Source organism: Stegodyphus dumicola, chromosome 11 (genome assembly GCF_044657685.1).
Source record: "Stegodyphus dumicola isolate Sdum_Otavi_A_Nest chromosome 11, ASM4465768v1".
Lineage (NCBI taxonomy): Eukaryota > Metazoa > Arthropoda > Arachnida > Araneae > Eresidae > Stegodyphus > Stegodyphus dumicola.
This window is the reverse complement of record NC_140778.1, coordinates 38,640,609-38,662,447: the sequence shown is the minus strand read 5'-3', so window position 1 is coordinate 38,662,447 and position 21,839 is coordinate 38,640,609. Positions and strand designations below refer to the sequence as shown.

General features: G+C 35.3%; 1 long non-coding RNA gene across 1 annotated transcript in view; it reads left to right on the top strand.

Moving 5' to 3' along the window:
* The window catches only part of LOC118179843 (uncharacterized), a 30,806-nt gene extending 10,814 nt beyond the window's left edge, over nucleotides 1-19,992 (top strand). The window contains exons 5-7 of the long non-coding RNA XR_015043826.1: nucleotides 6,408-7,574; nucleotides 18,660-18,819; nucleotides 19,141-19,992. This is a non-coding gene — a long non-coding RNA (uncharacterized LOC118179843). The remainder of the gene's footprint in view (nucleotides 1-6,407; nucleotides 7,575-18,659; nucleotides 18,820-19,140) is intronic.
* The last annotated feature ends 1,847 nt before the right edge of the window (nucleotides 19,993-21,839 follow it).

The window sequence follows — 21,839 nt, the reverse complement described above, 5'->3', positions numbered from 1 at the left end:
ATTTGACTAAGGTTTCCGGACTGCATCCTCGGGAAGGGAGGTCCGCTGGATTTAGCGTTCCAGGAATATAATTCCAGTCGTTTGGATTACTTAGAGTATGGATTTCTTTCACTCTGTTGTAAACGAAAACGGCCCAGTTTGCATTCTTTTTTATCCAAAATAATGCATTCATAGAATCACTCCAATAATTAATAGGCAAGCTCTCTAGTCTCAAATCTTCCTTAACATGAAGTGCCAGTCTAGCACCAATCGTACAAGCTAAGAGCTCTATTCGAGGTATGGAAATCAGCTTGATAGGTGCCACTCTGGATCGAGCTGAGATAAGCTGACATGTAACGGAATTTTCATTACAGCTTTGCATAAATATGCATGTGGCATAAGCAGATTTATTCGCGTCACAAAACACGTGTAAAGAGAAACCAGAAATTCTTTCGAAGTCAGCAAAAATTCTTCTGGGTATAGCTATTTTTTCCAAATTGTGCAAATTATTTTTCCAACTTTCGAATTTGTCAGAAATGCTTTTAGGTAAATTGTTACACTATGAAATCTTCTGTTTCCAGCATTCTTGAAGCATTAGCTTAGGAAACAGAGTAACAGGAGCTGTAAACTCAATCGGGTGAAAAATCCTGTGTACTATTGACAATATATTCCTTTTGCTGACAGGCTGTTTCACAGAACTATCTTTAAAGTCACAGGACAAAGTGTCATTTGATAAATTCCATTTCAACCCCAGAACTGATACGGTTTTATCAGAGTCCTCATTGCAAGGATTTCCTTTTAAAGTTTCACCACTAGGTTCATTGTAACACCATCCCCTTAAATCAAATTTAGCAGTCGACATAATTTCCTTCGACACATTAATGAAAGTGTTTAGTTCTTCAATAGTATCAATGCTAACCACACAATTGTCGATGTACATTGATTCACTTAATTTCTTAGCTACCTCTTGTTGATGTTCAGGAACATTCTTGAGATGATAATTCAGTGTGGCGGTGAGAAAAAAAAGAACTGGCATTAACGCCAAACACAATGCGCTTATGTCGATATATTTTCAATTTCTCGGAATCTCCTTCTTCCCACCAGAGAAATCTAAAAAAGTCTCTATCTCGAGGACAGACACCTATTTGCAAAAAGGCCTTACGTATATCTGACATAACCCTGTATTTACTTAGGCGAAATCTGTTTAAAATACTCGGTATTAATTCCAAATAATTTGGGCCTTTTTCTAAACAGTCATTTAAGGACACACAATTCCTTTCCTTCGCCGAGGCATCGAACACAGGTCTAATCTTTGTGGTTGAACTTTCCGTAATTACAGCCCTATGTGGTAGGTAATGACAACTTTCGGTTTTCTTATCTCTTCAACAGATTCTATAATACCTTCTTCAGCCCATTCGTTAAAAATATTTTCATACGCTTTCAAACAGTTTTTTGAATGAAGATTTTTGATGCAGGATTTTAACCTTTTCTCTGCTAATAATCTGTTGTTAGGTAAAATCTCATGCCCTTCTAACCAAGGAAGAGAGATCTGATATCTACCCTTACTATCTCTCTTTAATGACTGACGAAAATATATTTTAGCGATTTCATTAATTTCCTTTCTTGTGTGGGTTGTAGCAGGATCTGTTATTCCTAACGAGTCAAGACACCATAAATCCAAAATTTTAGCATCATTAACATGAAGGGACAATACAGTTTTCGTTCTGTCAGAGAACTCGCGCTTTTCAGTTTTCCCCATCATTGTCCATCCTAATCTAGTGTATACGCATGATAACCCACATTTTAGTTGTCTAACCTTCACTGTTAGAAGCTTTCCTGCCGCATCTGCACCTAAAGGAACATGAATTTCTAAAGGTGATTTTTCATACATCAAATCCACAGATTTATTCTGCATGTCAGTTAAATAAATTCCATGTTTTCGCAGTTCATTAAGATATGCATCTCTACGAATTTGAGGAATGTCAGTACATATTTTATCCTGATCCCAAACCTGAAAATTACAGTGATAATCACCTTTAAGACTACTCAATCTAATTAAATATTTACTATGAGTTTCTTTCTTTTCAATTCCTCTGAACAAACCATGGATTAATTCTTCTTTACCACTTGTTTTATAATTCATTATACTAACTGCATACTTCGAAATGTGCAGGGTTGCCAGGCTACCTGGAAAACCGGGAGAACCGGGAAAAGTCAGGGAATTCGAAAATTGACCAGAATATTCAGGGAAAAGTCAGGGAATTTAAGTATTTTTGTCAAAATCTGGAAAAGTCAGGGAAGTTCATACAACGATCCCGCCAAAAAAAGCGATTTTTGCGCCGACATCGGAAGAGATAACTTTTTTGGCGAGTTATGTATCACGTGAGTGTCATTCGGGTAGCTGGCATAGAGCCAATTTTCGCAGCTCCAATTTGATTGTCTTTTAGAAAGGCAAAGCAACTTTCCCGCAAGTTTTGGTTTCCAGTATTCTCGAGAATCGCATGTGCAGTGCATGAATTAAAGAAAGTACCTGTTCTCGTATAAAACAAAATGGTTTTAATCCCAGTATACGGTACCATGGAGGTTAGAATCAAAGAATATGTATTGTAAAGAAGGAAAACCTCTCTGCAACAGACGTGGATGTGGCTCCGTTCCATCATAGAGGGAAACAGCTGTGCATGTCTGATATATCTGTTGCCAAAGCTCGAAACCGGTGTCGAAGTTTGAAGGTCCCGTTATCAAGAGTTCATAAAATGAATATCGTTTAAAATTTCTTTAACCACTTGTGCTAAAAAGACGTGCCACGCACGTCGAGATGCTTTTGTCTCAAACCGCGAGCGACATGAACACCACGTCGATAAGCATTTATCGCGAAAATGAAAATAACGTGGTGCACATGTCGCCTAACAACAAGATTGTTTATTTCTCGAGTTACAGCTCTGGATTGCACTTGCAGAAGCGGAGCGGCATAAATGAGACACTTTACCGCTTGTTATATTGTAGCGCATGGCACCGCAACCGTGAAGTTTAGTCATAGCGCAAGTGGTTAAACTGTAAAGGAGAAGAAAATATTTTTTGGTGCAAGTAAATTAATTCATGGATTAGTTATTTTCAGGAAAAACAAAAAAAACTACGAAAATCCGTTTTTAAAATTATTGCGAAAAATCCAAGAAGAAACGCCCTTTGATAAAACGTTTCTTCTTGGATTTTTCACAATAATTTAAAAACGGATTTTCGTAGTTTTCTTTTTGTCAAAGAGCGTTTCTTCTTAACACGTGTTTCTCAATTTCCTGTACACATCGTGGAGAGGGAAATTCTGGCCACCGGGTTCCGTCGAAAATCCCTTGGCAAATTTTCCCTCCGCATTCTAATGGCGTAATAGCATTTTACTTGCATGGAACCTTTTCTTCTTTACATAGACGTTCTTTGGTTAGAATAATAATAAGATTTGGCGACATCATGATGCGCAGTAAACGGGTCATTTTGGTCTTGGCGACAATTTTCAAAATCGTGCCAAAGCCTTACCGTATACTAGAATTTTACCGCAAAATCTTTTTAAACCTTATTTTTCTTTCTTTTTAATAAATACCTTGCCATTTTGCAGTAAAATAAAAAAATAGTAATCAGTCATCTAGGCTAGCCATGTAATATAACTATATTCACTAAAATATCGTTGATTATTATAATTCAATTTTTAAGTAATTATTTTTATGTTATTCATATAATTTAATGTTGCTTCTTCCTCTAAATTTATTTATTATTAGTAAATAATATTTCCAAATTTCAGGAAATTTTCTCTGGCATAATCCTGAAATTAATTATAGCAGTATGATGACATACCATCACGAAATTTAATGCACATATTTTTTCCTTATGTATGCTGCGAAATTAATATAAAATACCTCAATTTATTAAAATAGATTTCTTTCTTTCATTTAGCTGCAGAATGTCTGCAAAAAAAGCCTTATTTTATTCCAGATTGGGAAGATTCTAATCTCAATCTTCAGTGGAGAAAACAAAAACTATTATAATTATATTTGTGTTTTCAAGTGTTAAGGTGCCTTTTAAGAACATACCTCACGCAAATTAAATTTACCTAAAATTTAACCTAACTATTTAGCATTGCGTTGTGATTTATAAGGACCGGATTAGCCTCGTGTTGAACTGGTGATGATCATGAGTATTAATTAAATAAAACATACATTTGTTATCCAATGTATATATCTTAAATTTTATTAAGTTTCTTAAGTGGAAAACTAAACAAAATTATCAAAGTATACCAAGAATAATTAAGAATAAATGTCCTGGGATTTATTGAATAATTAAGTGAATTTGCTACACAATACAAGTAATACCATAATTAATTTACCTCTTAGCACAGCTAACGTACATTATGCGGATAGACTGGAATTTTCTTGAAACACACCTGGAAAACCTGGAAAAGTCAGGGAATTTCATTCTCCTGTTTGAGTGGCAACCCTGAATGTAGGATCGCTGGGAACCACTATCTATTAAAATTCTCACATATTTTTCGATCCCATCCCCACGAAGTTTTACTACTAAAGTTTGCAAATTTACTAACTGCATGCAAGATTTATTTGTCAGAACACAGTCTTTTTTATTATTTTCATCCTCGATAATGTCTGTAGAATTATTTACGTGAGAGTTACACATTATTGACAAATGAGCTTTACCGCATATGGAACATTTAACTTTGGTCTTGCAGAAGCAACCAAATCTGCAGGCAATGTTTTAAGCAAAATAGGTGTTAATAAAGCTCCATATGTTTCTGCGGTCATTCTTCATGATTCAAGACATCGAATATGTTTTTGTATATAATTGAATAACTTACAAAAATTTTGAATGTCATTAGAATCCTTTAGAGGTCTTATTTTCAGTAATTTATCTATATGGGCGTTTATCAGTACATCTTTATTTCCAAATCTTTCTGTAAGGAGTTTAACTGAAGTTTTGTAATTTTCTTCGGTTAAATCAAAACCGTCAATGGTGTTATTAGCAGTACCTCCCAAAAAGGATTTCAAATAATTAAATTTGCTTATAGCGTCAAGCGTTTTATTTTGGTGTATGGCTAATGAAAAAGTGTTCCAAAATGTCAGCCATTCGCAGCTCTCGCCATAAAACTTCGGAATCGTAAGTTTAGGAAGCTTCACATTATGATTTTCACGTTTTCTACTCTTTCACTTAACTGTTCAGTGCTTCTTAACACACTAAATTTTTGTTGTTCTATATTAATTTCTGTCAATTTTTTTTTAGCTTTGTATTTAAATGTAGTTATTCTTTCACGATATTCGTCAACACCGTTTAATTCCTGGTCTAGATCCTTTATGTCTATTAATTTTTCTATATCGGCATCTATTTGTTTTAACTCGTTCGATTTTTCATTTAAGAGTTCTAAGGAAATTTCTAGTTCCTCTGCATTCACTTCTGTTTTTGATAATTCAGTTTCGATTCGGCCAATTAATTTTGTAACGGCAGCTCTTATGTGGCCGCGTTTCCTTTTCAATGTATCGATGAATTCGGTCATTGTTTAATATATATTCAATAATTCAACAAATATCAACAATTCACTTTCATCCTGGCAGGGATGCCAAAAAATGTATAATTCTTAGAAACTAAAAGGTAAAAAACTTACCTTTTAATCGATCTTCTTTCTTCTCCAAATGCCTAAACTAATATATATATATATATAACACAAAGATAAGGATTACATGTTTCACTCAAACATCCATCACGAGTTCTCAAAGTTCAACTAAAAAGTTCTGATTTAGTTTTTGCTGCACGCATGCGCAAATCACGTGGTTGTCGGTGAGAGTTTCAACACTAACAGAGGCTGTTTGAAGTCTTTAACATGAATTTGCAATATTTTTTACAATAATTCCAAATTCGTCATAGTTTAAAGTGTTGTCTTTATTTTCTGTTTAACACAACACAAATAAGTGAAGGGGGCTTCTCACTAATCTGGAACACAAACAAAAAGTCTAGAACACTTTCACACATATATTTATTTCAAATATGCATGCAAGCAATTGCTAATTCAATAAATAACAATCAGTCATATTACTTATTTCTATTACTTCATATTTATTCTAAAAGTAAATAAAAATACGAAAAAAATATGGCGTCCAACTGCCCCTGCGTCGAAACGTTGGCATCGAAACGACCTGCTTCGGAAAATACTAGTTACAAAGTTTTTGTTTTACCAAAGTTAGCAAATTAATATTATTACGTCTACCCACAAAATTAAAAAATAACTATTCTTTATGTTTTTATAACTTTTAAGTAACATATTAGCAACACGTTTTATTTATTTTGTTGTGAAGCAAAAAATCGACATAATATACCAGTTTTTGTATGCTGCTTGTGCTTATTTTTTATTATGTTTCACCGTTAAATCCTTATGTTTTTAGGTTGGAGAAAGAGTTAGATGCAGAGGAGCCAAAAGACAGTGAGGAGTTGCAGAGTAAAAAGGATACTCAGAGGGGGCCAATAGTAGTCATAACTAACAGCAGTAGTTGTGAAGATGTTCACAGTGCAGAGGAAGACGAGACTTCTAATGAAGCTGAAGTTAAAAAGGACTTAAACTCAGTAACTGGAGATTTAGATACAAATAATGTAAATAATCTGAAAATTGGTGTAATCTCTGACTGCCAGGAGAAGAATACAGCAGCTAAAAATGCAACACCCGAAACTTTTAGTAATGAAATAAATTCTGGAACTATTCTATCACCCCTTGTTCCTTCAAGCTCAAAATTATTCAGCACATCAAAGAATTCCGAAAAGCCGGTGAAAACAAAAGGTAAAATTGGGTAGCCGCCTAAATCAACCCCTAAAAACAAGTCTTATCCCACTCCCAGTGTGCCTCCAAGAATGAGTAAACACCTTCCAGCTTGTCGAATGTTTAGCGATCCTGGCTCTGCTGATCAACCCTCTCGCATTCTGAGGGCCATATTTACTGGCAATCGTTCGTCCGTTTCGCCCAGCATCACTAAATCCAGTCCAAAAGGCTCTCGGAGCCCAAAGATAAATGTAGTTAAGAAATCAAAGGTTTTCGAAAATTCTAAATCGAACAGTAACAAGCATTCTACTTGCATCAAAATCCAAGTTGCTCCAGCAGAACCTGCGTCTTCTGAAACCAAGCTCAAACAGAATGAGGGAATGTGCTCACTAAAAATTTTTTTGACGAAAATTCAAAAGAGATTGTAACACCTACCAACAATGGGGATGTGAAGGAAGTACCATCCATGGATAGCAATAGTTGTAACTGCCATGAGGTTTTTGTTCGCTGTGAGTCTGACACTTCCAATATTTCAAAAGTGGAAGTATTCAACAATGCAATGCCTGTCTTTGAAAATTCACTGGTTGATTCCGCTCCACTTAAGGTTAAGGTTCGAAAGAAATTTCTGGTACTAACCCTTTCAGAATGAGTGAAACAAATCCATTCAAGGGTGGCACAGATTGTAAAAATCCATTCTTGAAAATCACTAATTCATTCGAGGACACAGTGGAGGAAATTCCAGCCTTGCAATCAAAAGGTCAGATGTCATCGACTTAATTCCTCCCCCAATTCCTGAGAGGTAAGTTACAAATAACCTTTCTAAAATTGTTTTAAGTTTGGTTATTTTCAATTCGAAACATTAAATTCAAGACACTTGTTGCGAAGAACACAGAAAATATATAAATCAAATATATTCAAAACAGTTCGTTCAGTTGCGGGCTGCCTCTACCCAAGGCTGGGTGCATTATAAATAACGAAAAAAAATTCTTAATAAACCATTTTTTATTTTCATCAAAACTGTCTCACTCTTCCGAGATCAGCTTTCGTACTGTCTACAAGCATTCCATTCAAAACACTCAGCACGCAGGCTGACGTCACGAACAGCAGCGCCTCGCGCCAGTTATTACTTCAGTTTTTCATTATGCTTTTGAACCATTTGACTAAGGTATTCTTTTCTAAATCGTTGTCTCAGATAATTTAACAATTTAGTTCTATACTTTAATCTCTTATTAAGACTTGACGAATTTAATTCATCAAGATCTTCAACATTGGAATTTCTGTTCTCGATAAGAAACATGGCGGGTGTTAGAGGTACTAATTCTTGCGGATCTTCAGAAACATAAGTTAAGGGTCTACAATTAATTATAGTTTCACAATCACAAATAATAGTATAAAGTTCTTCATATGATAACACTGATTTACCTAAAGTACGTTTCAGCAATTCTTTTACTGTACGAACCAACCTAATTAAAATTTTCTCGGAATTTTCAATTTCATACTGTGAAAGTTCAATGTTTCTATTCTTTTCAGAACCATCTTTACAATTATTTAGAAATCTAAATATCCATGCAAATATTCTAATCATTTTATCATAATTGGATACACTGATTCGATGCCAAGGGGGTGTGTCTTTTGATAGATCAATTTTCTCTATTTTTATCTTTTTCCTCTGCAATTCTACTTCTTCATGCAAACAAATAATCTCACCAGTGGGCGAGTTTTCAGGGCCTTCTCGCAACCACAAGGGGCCTTCCCACCGTCTAGACCGAAGCATTTGCTTCGCAAAACATCCGCACGGTAACAAGTTGGCAATATTCAGTTTCCCTGAGACATGTCTCCATGAATGACCTCGCGTCAACTCTCGAATCTCTTTAACCCGATTTTCGACGAAAACGAACCAATTTCCTTGCTCTGTTATCCACCAAAGGGTAGTGGTTGAATCAGACCAGAAGGTAACTTTTAAGTTGGGCAAACTGAGAGCCTTGATAATAGAATTTGCAAGTCTAGAACCTATACAGCGAGCCATTAATTCTAAGGGTAGAAAGCTTAAAGATTTCAAAGGCGATACTCTAGACTTCACCCGTACAAGATTTATTTTTACTTCAGAATTAAATACTGATCGAACAAAGATGCATGCTGCATATGCCCCCTTGCAAGTATCCACAAATACATGTAGTTCAGATGTGTCATTGATAAACAAGTATCGAGGCAAAGTAACATCTTTCAAAACATTAAGTTCTTTAAACCACTTCAAAAATGCATTTACATCATTCGGAGATAATTCATCATCCCATGCAATTTTCACTTTCCACAATTTTTGCAACAACAGTTTCGGAAGCAATGTAGTTGGCGTTAATAAACCAATATGATAAAAAATTGTCTGCACAATTGCCAAAATTGACCTCTTTGTGATTTTCGTATCACAGGTCAATGTATCTGTATCTGTGCAGCACCTCAGCGTATCATTATCCAAATTCCAAATTACCCGCAAAACGAAAGTATCCCCTGAATGTTTGTCAACATTTGTACCGGCCACATTGCTTTCAAAACCGCACAAGTTAAAACATCTATTTGACATGATTAATTTGGAATGTTCAATAAACGTAAACTGTTCATCAATACTAAAAACACTAGATAAACAATTATCCACATAAAAGGATGATTTCCATTTTTGAGCAACTTAACTATATTGACGTGGACAGTTTTCTAATAGATGCATTATAGATGTGTTCAACAAGTAGGGGCTCGAAGAAACTCCAAACACAACTCTGCAATGCCTATAAATTAATTGCCCTTCATTGTATGGGGAAAAAAAATCTGAGAAAATCTCTATCTTTAGATGCGATGGATAACATTAAAAAAGCTTTATCAATATCGGCACTAATACCTATCGGATACATTCTAAAATGATCTATAATATCAGGTATTAATTCAATAAGATTTATTCCTTTACACAAACATTCGTTCAAAGAGAGTTTTCCTTTCTCAGATGCAGAAGCGTCAAAAACAGGACGAATTTTCGTGGTTTCACTTCCTAATTTGATTACAGGCCTATGCGGCAAATAATGACATTCATTATTCAGTTCAGTTTCTGGTACGCGTTCAATAATATTCAACCTTTCCCATTCCTTGAACACATTTTGATAATCATCAAAAAATTTACTACATCTGAGTTTATAGATCATCTTTTGATACATTTTCCAGGATAATTCTTTATTATCGGTTAAATGTGTCGTATCACATTTCCAAGGAACTTCAACTTCATATCTTCCATCTGGAAGAATTTTCATTTTATTCTCAAATTCACATAAATTAAAACTTTCTTTCATGTTAACAGTTTCGATTGGAGCGCATATTCCTATTTTTTTAAGTTTCCATAACTCATTCAGAGGAATTCTCCTGACATGCATTGAAAATGTTTTCAAAATTTAATTATTTTCACCCGAATTTCATTTTCCAAATATCGTCCACACAAGTTTCATTTCGACAGCCGTTACCTCGGATTGTAATTCAATAGAGTTTCCTGTCAATAATTTTCTTATAGCATCTGCTTCGCTTAAATTAATATCAGTTTCCTTTCGCAATGGATCAGAATATTCGATTTCTTTTTCTTTTAATTCATTCAAAATCTCTTTATCTTTAACCTTAGGAATAAAACTGCAAATCTTTCTCAGAAAGTGCTTCAAAACTACATGCAACATTCATTTTGCTTTACCTGTTCATGGTTAAAGTCTTTATTCCGATGGTTCTGTTGGGAAGTGAAACCAGTTCTTGCGAGGAGAACCATCTCTTCCCCCTTAACTTCTTGTTTTAAGAAATTCATTAAATGTTGCAAGGGTCGAGTCCCTTTAGTTTCATTAGAGTCGTGATTTCTGCTTCTTTCCCATGCCATCAATACTTCTTCTGGTAAGCAACTTTCCACTTAAGGGGGTCAAAAAATCCCCATATATTTCTTGGGTTCTCCCCAAACTTTCCAATGCTAGCAATTTTCCTTCTAGTTCATCATACAGGGATGGTAGATCAGTTTTTGCTCTTCCAGTTACAGCGTTCTTCATCACTAGGCTTAACAAGTCTCTCACATAGATTTGCACAAGTAAATCTTCGCGTCCAAAGCGTTCTCTTAGTTGCTCGATGGCTTTAGGATAATTAGCTGCCGTTGCCGGGAAGCTAAGGACTAGGCTTCGATTTGGGTTCCATGGCTTGCAACAGATACTGCATTTTATCTTCATCAGCGATACTTTTGTCGTCGTGGATTTTCTGGAACTGACTCCAAAAAGTCAGGTAATCTTTAGCTTCACCACTGAATTTCTTAAGCTCAATTTTAGGCAATTTAAATTTCCTAGATTCGGAGTTACTTGGAAAAGAGGAGGCTTGTAGTTCAGCATCTATTTGAGCACTCTGTTCTAGAAACTTATCTCGGTAATCCTCCACTTCTTGAAACTCATCACTAAATAATTTTTCTCCATCTTCAGTCTGCAAAATCTGCTGCGAAATAGCACTCTGCCATACGTCAAGTCTCTGGAATTTATAACAAAGTTGACACTTCAAAATCGAAAGTATTTTTAAATCTCTTACTTCCTTAGTTAATTCACTTTTGGTTTTCCTTGAGGTTTGAGAAAATGCAATTCTAAGTCCTCTTCTTTGAGCCTTTAAAGCGATCAAATCCATCTTCAAAGTATATTCAAAATCGAAGTTCAAAATCAAAAGTTCAATCGGAAAATTCCAATTCATAGCACCCGTTTCCGTCGAGGGTACCACTATGTTGCGAAGAACACAAAAAATATATCAATGAAATATATTCAAAACAGTTCATTCAGTTGCAGGCTGCCTCTACCCGAGGCTGGGTGCATTATGAATAAAGAAAAAAATTCTTAATAAGCCATTCTTTATTTTCATCAAAACAGTCTTTCTCTTCCGAGATCAGCTTTCGTTCCGTCTACAAGCAAAACATTCGAAACACTCAGCACGCAGGCTGACGTCACGAACAGCAGCGCCTCATGCCAGTTATTGCTTTAGTTCATTTCACAACACTATGGCTCACACAAATTCAGTTGAGATTCTGGGGAGTTCCGTTGAAAGATCTATGCATGGCGAGGCTTCATGTGTCTGATAAATCTGTCACAGAGTTGAGATATTTTAGCAGATAAATACAAATAGAAATGCATGTGAATGAAAATATGATATTAGATTATGGTGTGGTTGTTGAAATTGATGGAAACAAGCTTGTAAAGCAGAAATTTCTGAATGATTAGAGAGTGAATGGAGCCTGGGTGTTTGGAGGTAATGAAATATTATGTGATTTTTGTTCTCCATCTGATCTTATGAAGTTATGAAGAAGAACATAAAGCAGGGTCTATAATTGTCTGACAGTGCTGGAGCGCACGTAATTGTCTTCCAGTCATTCACAGCATGACATTTAAGGACCCACATTCACAGCATGACATTTAAGGACACAAATTCAGTTGAGAATCGGGGGAGTTCCATTGAAAGATCTGTGCATGGCTAGGCTCATGTGATTTCATTTCTTTTAAGACCAAGATGTCTGACAAACATGTCACAGATTTGAGAAATTTTTGCAGAGAAATATATGTAGAAATGCAGGTGAGATATGACATTAGGTGCTGGTGTGATTGTTGAAAGCAAAAATTTCCGAATGATGAATGGATGAATGGAGCTTTGGTATTTAGAGACACTGAAAGAGAGAATGACTTCCACACCCTTATTGAAGTTATGATGCGAAATTTAAAGATGGGTCCTATAATTGCCTGTGCTAGAAGGCACATTGTGTTCTTATAGTGTGTCATTTAAGGTGACACTTCTTATTGTGTGCCTATTTCTAGGACATTCACTACTCCGTTGAGAATCTGGAACACTCCACTGAAAGATATCTGCATACAACTGGCCATTTGTGATTCAGTATCTTTTGAGATACAAGTCTAGGAGAAATATGTCATGGGTAGGAAGAACTTTCGCAGAGAAGTGTATGTAGAAATGTATATGCATAAAAATAATATGATTATAGAGTTATTCACGTAACTGTTGAAATTAGTGGAAGCACAATCGGAAATTGGAAATTTAATCATGATAAAAGAGTGAATAGAATCTACGTTTAGAGGCACTGAAAGAAGCTGCAACACTTTTTTTTTTCTTTAGAATTTATTTGCATAAACTGAGGGGGATGTTGAGCTAAATCACATTTGTTTAACAAGCCTTTTACTTGTACATTTTTCATAAGTATAAATGCAATCTTCCTGTGTCCAAAAACTTAAAATGACAGAATTTCCATTATATTTTTTAAGAAATTGTTTTTTACTTAAAACAAGTTTTTTAAAGAAAGAAGCAGCAACTTATGTGTTTAAAAATGAAGTCAATTCTTTTAACATTTTGTAAGGCTGCTTTGCAAATAAATTTTGTAAATATGAATGTTCAGAAACAAATGTAAGACACTAAATGAATTCCCCCTGAATGCAGTTTCATGAATAATTAAATATAGCACTTTTATTATAATTTATTGTCATTAATGTATTCCATATAAAATACATGATCTGAGATTCCCCACCCCCCACATACACGAGTAAAGAAGCATCACCTGACCTAATTATTTAAAGAGAACTTTATAGCTCATAAACATATATAGGACAATTACAACAAATTACAGTACAAAGTCTTTAATCTGGGCTCGTCGGGACTTCGGCGATTTCAGATTAGGGTTTTTTCCGGATTATAGATCATCAATTTAAATCTGGTAAGATGGCATGCAGAGATTATGAAATTAAAAATATGAAACCATAATTTATGAAATAAAGAGCAATTATGATCTAAAGGATATCAAAATTTAGAAAAAAAAGCTTAATATTTATTTGTTTACTTTATGAAACATTTCTTTCAATGCATGCATGCGTAAAGCATACATTACGCATAGTCAAAATCACAAAATTGCAACCAGAAAACTATTTGATGTGTATTTGTGATATTTATAATGACGAGGAATTTGATTTAAATCATATGAAAGACAGAATACATTGAGATGAAATACTACATTTAGTAAGGAATTATAAGCCGAATAAAATAAAAACATCTTCCCTGAAGATAAGGAAAGTGCTGACAGATAAACTTCCAGTTCATTGCATCCCCCCCCCCCGCAGAGCAGTGTGAAATTGATAAACAGATTTCGGAATGGTTATAGAAACAAATGATATGCCTTTATCCATTTTTTGCAGCAATTCCACTTTTTGTTTGATGGACATCGAAACATGCTTTCACTTTGTAGATCCTTTGGCAGCTCCAGAATCGGAAACTCTTTTTGACATAATCGAAAGTTCAAGCTTACTTTTTATAAAATTGGTTTAACAGTCTTCAAAAAATAATAAGCTGGATCCAATTAGAAGATTAAGGAGCAATGCAATCTGCAACATTACCTGAAATAGATAATTAGATAATTTTAGCCTAGCTTATACCGTCCATTATACATTAAATGTGCATCATAAATGTATTAAGCACATGCGTAAACGCATTATGCATTTACGCATAATTTCTGTGCATGCACAAAAAGTATGTAGCCATTTGTAGCTTTAAGTATTATAGATCATTCTGGATTTTGGACGTCCGGATTAAAGACTTTGTACTGTACTTTGAAAATATCGGCAATTCTTCTTCGAAACGTGTTCGGGTTGGAGGGAAAGTTCTGTCGTATTTTAAATAGGCAGGTGATTTTTCTTGTAAATAAAAAAAAAACATCTGGCTAGTGAGTCAATCGAATTTTTTTGTTTTTTTAGCTGCTGTATAATATAAAAGGTGCCCTTTTTTACTGTTCATCATTTACCGACATGTTTTTCCCCTAAATGCACTTTATCTACCGACATGTTTTTCCCTTTAAATATTACAAGTAAATGATTAGACTTAGACTTAAGTCTAATTATTTACTTGTAATATTTAAAGGGAAAAACATGTCGGTAGATAAAGTGCATTTAGGAAACTGCATTTTATATGAATTCCAAAAAGGAAGCAACGCATCTGTTGCATGTAAAAATTTATGTGCGGTATTTGGAAAAGATATTGTAAATGTTCGTACTTGTCAAAGATGGTTTAGCAAATTTCGTTTCGGGGACCTGAGCCTCAAAGAAAGTGTTCGATCTGGACGACCATCCAAGATCGATAATGATGTTTTGCGATCCATGTTGGAAAATAATCCACATTTAACAAGTCGAGAAATTGCAGAAGAGTTTGGCATTCATCATACAACTGTTGGAGCTCACATTAAATCTCTTGGGTTTGTGTTAAAGCAAAGTGTTTGGGTTCCACATGAATTAACGGAAAAGAATTTGTCTGATCGTGTAAGAATATGTTCATCACATCTGATTAGACACAATGTGGAGCCGTTTTTGGACAGGCTGGTTACTGGAGATGAAAAGTGGATTCTTTACGAGAATATTAAAAGGAAAAAATCTTTCTGCAAACCAGGAACATCATCAGCAACAGTTCCAAAACCAAGTATCCATCAACGAAAAGTACTGCTTTGTTTGTGGTGGGACAGGAAAGGTCCAGTGTATTACGAGTTGCTGAAACAGGGAAAAAACATCAACGCGGATCTGTACTGCAATCAGCTGGATAAATTGAATGCAGCTATCAAAGAAAAAAGGCCAGCATTAGCGTCTAGAAAAGGAATAGTGTTCCATCACGATAATGCTCGACCGCATACTGCAGTGGTTACACTACAAAAACTTAATGCGTTAGGATGGGAAATCCTTAGTCACCCCCCGTATTCACCTGACATTGCACCCTCTGATTATTACCTGTTCAGATCTCTGCAAAATTATCTAACGGGAAAAAAGTTCAAGTCTTTTGAAAGTGTTTCTAAGGCAGTTGCTGACTATTTCAACTCCATGGATGAGATCTTCTACAAAACAGGAATTTACAGGTTACCTGGAAGATGGCAACAGGTTGTAACAAATAACGGAGCATATATAATTGATTAATATTAAACACATATTTTTATAAATGAATTCAAATATTTTCTTTAAAATACGACAGAACTTTCCCTCCAACCCAATAATAATTGAACAGAGTACGTTATATCAGTACTTTCATCCAACTGTAATGCGAAATACTTGCTGTGTTTTATTTTTTGAACAAGTGTCTTTGGTATGAATTTGCCATTTCATGAATTCATCAACTTACTGGATCATTTGATAACGTGATATTATTAAGTTCATTAGCTCCTTTTTCATTTAATTATGTTAAAACGATATCTTTAGCAGCTGGTAATGTAAGGTTTTCTCCAATAGTGTGAACCTGCCCCAGTCTTAGCAATTCTTAGGCTTACTAGGCAACTAAGTTCCAAAGCTTTTTTACTTGATTTCAGATCAACCATTTGAGAAGTATTTTTATTTAATTCTAAAATACATATAAGTATTAATTCATAAATATTCTGAATCAGACACTAATAAGAAGTCTGAATCAGACTTCTTATTAGTGTCTGATTCAGAATATTTTAGGAATTCTCCAAAGAATGATTTTTTAAAATTCTGTTCATATTAACGATATACTGAAAATCCTCAGCCAGATGGAAAAACTAGCAAGAGTTCTTAATTAAATCCATTAAAGGTGGTAGGGCTGTAAGAGTGGCAGGGGCTGAGTCCCCTTGTTAGTAGGGATGCCATTAATGTTACGAATACGACTATTGCTAGTTGATTTTCCTATGAAATATTTATAGTTTTTGGAAATTAAGAAAATTTTGGAAGCAGCATTTCATTCAGTGGGTAATCTCTCATATGTGGCACTTTGTTAATAATGATCTGGGCAGCTTTGGACTTTTTGTATTTAATTTTTGTGAGGAAGAAAATGTAAATGAATGTAATGCAAAGAAATGTATGAAATGTTAGATTTTGTAATTTATAATCTCTTAAATTTAAAAATACCAAAATAAAGGTATTTGGGTCAATTAAAACATTTTTGTAACTTGAAGTATGTATATCTGTGACAAACAGTTGTCCAGGGAAGGAATTTTGCTGGATTTGTCTTATCAAAAATGCTGACAGAATATATCAAAAATGCTGAGATACATGACCATTATCTAGGGAATCACATCCAAAATGAACACCTCCATATGATGAGCGAAGTGGTTCTCAAGAAAATAATTGCAGACGCTCATGCTACCAAATATTTCTCCATCATGCTAGATTGTACTCCTGATGCAAACCATCAGGAGCAAATGACTATGATAATATGAATTGCCAATGTTTATGTGACAAAAATTGTGATTTGCAGGCTTTTTGGCAGTAGGTAGTAGCACAGGTTTGACAGAAGCATGCTTGAAAAAGCTTGATGAACTAAATTTGCTGCAGAAAATACAAAACTGCAGAGGGCAAGGATTTGATAGGTGATCCAATACGAAAGGACAGAACAGTGGGGTACAAAAACGCATACTTGAGCTAAATCCGAAAGGGTTTTACCTTCCATGTGGTTCTCACGGTTTAATGTTCGGAGATATGGTGAAATCTTCGACTACTACTATCGACCTTTTTTTTGATTTTTTGCTGTTTGCTGCATCAACTCAGTTCTGGTATTTGCTCAAGCGATATGTTATAAATTGTTTACAGTGAAGCCAACCTCAGAAACATGCTGCGAATGTCGAAGAGATTCCATTAAAGCTGTGAGGTTTCAGATAGAATTGATTTATGGTGCATTATTAATTGAGGTCTCCAAGAGAAATGACCCAAAGGTAACAATGAAGGCTGCCAGTTTGGAAAACCAAATTAAACGCTACCCTTTCTGGGTAAGGTTAGTAATAGGGTACGATCTCTTGGAGAAAGTTAATATTGTGAGCAAAATGTTGCAAAGTAAGGCTATGCAATTTGATATCACTTTGAATTGTATTCAGAACACAATCAACTTCCTGAAATCCTACAAAGAAACAGGTTTCGATTTGGCCCAAGATGCAGCTAAAGAGTTAGCTACAGAACTAGAGATGGACGAGGGCGATATAATGTTTTCAACAGCTCAGATTGCAGGACTAGATCAAACTAGCTCATTATGATAAGTTTGGTTTCTTGCTCAATTTCCGATGCATTACGGGAATGAGCGAAACTGACCTGTGATGTTCTCAGCGATATCTTAACAGATAAAATTACTGGGTCGGATGTTGATGCTCATGGTTTATGTGCTGAATTGGGCAACTTAACAGGTTTAGTGCAACAAAGTACTGCTGCTTTTAAAAATCTGCAGTTCATTAAATTCTTTCCCAAACGTCTCTGTTGCATTGCTTATAGCTTTGACATTTCCAGTAACTGTCGCGTCTGCTGAGCGAAGCTTTTCAAAGCTCAAGCTGATTATGAGTGACCAGCAAACAAGCATGATGCAACAGCGATTGAGCACACAAGCATGACGCAAGAGCGTTAATATCAATTGAGGGACAAAATCTCATGATACTGAGGAATACAGTTTTTGGTAGGAAGTTTGATATTACCCTTAATGTTACTAACAGAGGCTGTTTGAAGCCTTTAACATGAATTTGCAATATTTTTTACAATTATTCCAAATTTGTCATAGTTTAAAGTGTTGGCTTTCTTTTTCTGTTAACACAATATGTGAAATTGATGAAAATAATTCATTCACGTCATGTTCGTTCTTGTTCTTTTACTGCTTGTAGTTTAAACGTATTAACTTATTTTTAATGATCAGCAAACAAATGCTTTTAGATAAATGTGAAAAACAACTATATCGAGAAAATTATTTCTGTACACTGATAAATGTACAGAAGTACAATAAAGTTTATAAATTAGTGGATGAATGTTGATCAGTATTTAATATCTGATACAAAATAACTAATACATGATCAGAAAATTGCATGAGGCAAAATGGATGAAATTTTGAATTTTTATTTTAGATGCCAAGACAAGAACGAAGTTCGTATGCAGGACGATGACAATGATGCAGAAACGTTTGCATTCCAAGCTGAGATAGGCCACTCATTGAGCATCATCATCAACACCTTCTATTCCAATAAAGAAATCTTTCTTGGAGAACTGATTTCAAACTTACTGAATGTAAGTAATTCTGTTGTATATTTAACGTGTTGTAACATGTTAAGATTGCAAAATAAATGAGGTACTATACAAAGTCAAGAAATAATGGAGGAGCCTTGTGACCATCATTTGATTTCGTTGCAAAAATTTTTATTGGTCATAGATTGTTTCAGTTTTACCGAGGGCCTCAATAATTTTGTTAGCATGACTGCTGCTAGAGTAATATAGTACATCTTAACTACCAAGTTTATGGCTTAAAATTAGTTCATTTGGATGACATAAGTAAATATAATATGATGTAAAAACTAGCATCTGAATTAAAGATATCAATTTTTTATTTAGGCACTTGACAAAACCAGGTGTGAATGTCTCGCAGATCCTAGCCAACTGGACCTGTAAAGATCTGAGAGTTAAAATCATTCCGATTGAGGAGGACAGAACCTTGGCCATCATTGACACCGGTATTGGTGTAAGCATTGCAGATTTGGTAAACTTGGTGAATTGGTAAACAACAGATGTCTTACTTTTTAATTTTTTAGCAAGGAAAATATTTTCCTATTATAAAATTGCAAGTAATTGTATCCTGAAAAGTTCACTGAACTCTGGTTAATTTTCCCATACACCAAATGATGCAAATTTTTTTATGAACAAAAATGCTAATTGTGAAAATCGACAACCATAATGATAATGATAGTTTTCAAAATATAAAATTTATTCATCATTGGTTTTTATTTAACATTGAACATTTGTACATATATTTAGCTACTAATCCATTTTTAATCCTTTTAGGTGCATTCTGATCAAAAATCAAAGATAATGAATACCTTGTAAGGATCTTAAGTTTTACTAACGTTTATTTTATTTTAAATCTTTACTATCACTTCTTATTTTCTACTTCCGGCCAGAATTATAAGCGTGAAGGAGTTTATGCAAAGTTGTCTGGCGAACGCCAAGTATTTAAGTGTGGCCTTTTTGCCAAGCAGAAGAGAGGAAGCCGTGAGTTTGAAGCAGGCCGCTTACCTTAGAAGTTACGCAGTTGCTACTTTGCCTTCCAGGCCAGAGGTTTTAATCCTCTTGATAAATTAAACGTATTGTAGTGTTCACAGTCTCTGTGCTACATACGCTTCCTGTTATTATAAGGCCAATCTTATTCTAAAGTTAAATTAGAGTTTAGTTTTATTTTGATATCTTTTAAGTTAGACCCCGAGTGGAGGGTCATTGTATTCCGAAGTACGGAAGTCATTGTATATAAAGAAAAAAATAAAGGGTTTTGTATACCCTTCGTCTGTATCCTGTCTACTTACTACAATTAGTGAACATAGCTTTAGTAAGCTCTCTGTTCTAGTCAGGTCATTGTATGTTTCCGAAGAAGGTTAGAAGAAACATTGAACCTGATAGTGGCGCCCGACGAAGAATAACCATGGCCGAGTTTCAAGAAGAACCTGTGCTGCCTGCAGAAACAGCTCAGAATCCAGAAATGCCAGCTGCCGCCCTGGAAGGATTTGGGTACATTGTCCAGACCATACGCGCTTCGATGAAACCAGAAGCAACGTTTAATGGAAACTCACAGGTAACCAGTTTTTTGGAAAAATTGGATGACCACTTCATGCTCTACCCCGTGCACGAGTTTCAAAAAGTTACCTTAGCTACCAGCGCTTTGAGGGGCCAAGCGCTTAACTGGTTCAAATGTATCGGCAGAAGTCTCTTGGGTCAAGCAGGAAGTCCCACCTATACCTACGAAAATTTCAAGACTGCCCTACTAAAAGCCTTCCCTGTTGTAAGGGATCGTGCGAAATTAGAAACAGAACTTTTCAGTATATATCAACAAAGAATGGAAAACCTCTCGAGTTTTATTTTAAGAAAAATTCACGTTTTCAAGCTCTTGTATGGAAACCGTCCGGATCCTGAAATAATTCAAGTGATTTTGCCGAGGTTACTACCCCAAGTGCAAGACTTTATTGAATTGAGAAATCCGACTACACTGGAAAAATTATTTGAGCTAGCAATCCAGTTTGAAAGTAGAAGAACGGCGGACGTCGAAAGAAGACGCCAATATCAACAGCGAAACCAATTTGGTACGCCAAGACTACAGCAAACTCAAGCACATGGCTACGGAGAAAAAGCGAATCAGTGGGCAAGGAAACCCGAGCATTCAAAAACAGCCGGCGAACGTCGACAGTTCAATAGCAACCCAGGAAAAAAGTCTCAAGGCCAGTGGAGAAAGAAGGAAAGCACCGAAAGGAAAAATAATTTAAACTAAAACAGATTTCTGCTGACGAGAGGGTGCGGAAATCCGAAGGCCACGAAAACCCCTCTTCCTACAAGTTAAATACAGTAATGGTGAAAAATTTAACTCTTCCGAAGATTGAAGTCTTGGTAAATAATATCCCGGCCACCGCACTCCTGGATACCGGCGCGCAGTGTTCCTGTGTGGCAGAAGTCTTTTTTAGAAAGTATTTTCGCAAATACCGCATATATAATGCGGATAATACAACAGTATTAGCGGCGCAAGGAGAATAATGTAAGTGCGTAGGTAAAGTACCTTTGTACATCTGTATCAAGGACGAACAAGTAAAGGTGATGTTTTTTATAGTAAAGAATTTGCAAGCACACTTAATACTAGGAATAGACTTTCTTTCAGACGCACAAGCTACACTGGATTTTAATGAAGCGTCTCTTAAGCTGACGATGAAACCAGTGCGTGTAGAAAAGGTTGAACCGCCAAGGTTAAATCTTGACCACCTGCCTAATGACGAGCAAGATAGAATCCGACAAGTGGTAAGTGAATTTGCTTCCTTATTTAGTGATATTCCAGGATTTACCCAGGTTACTAACCATAGTATTGACACCGGAGATGCATTGCCGGTTCGTCAAAAACCATACCGGTATGATAAGAATAAGGAAAAAATTATAGAATGGCATATTACCGATATGCTACGTAAAAAGATCGTAACGCCTATCTCAAGTAGTTATGCTAGTCCGGTGGTTTTATGTAAGAAAAATAATGATTATCCTTTGGAGCATCCAAAAAGGTGGAGATT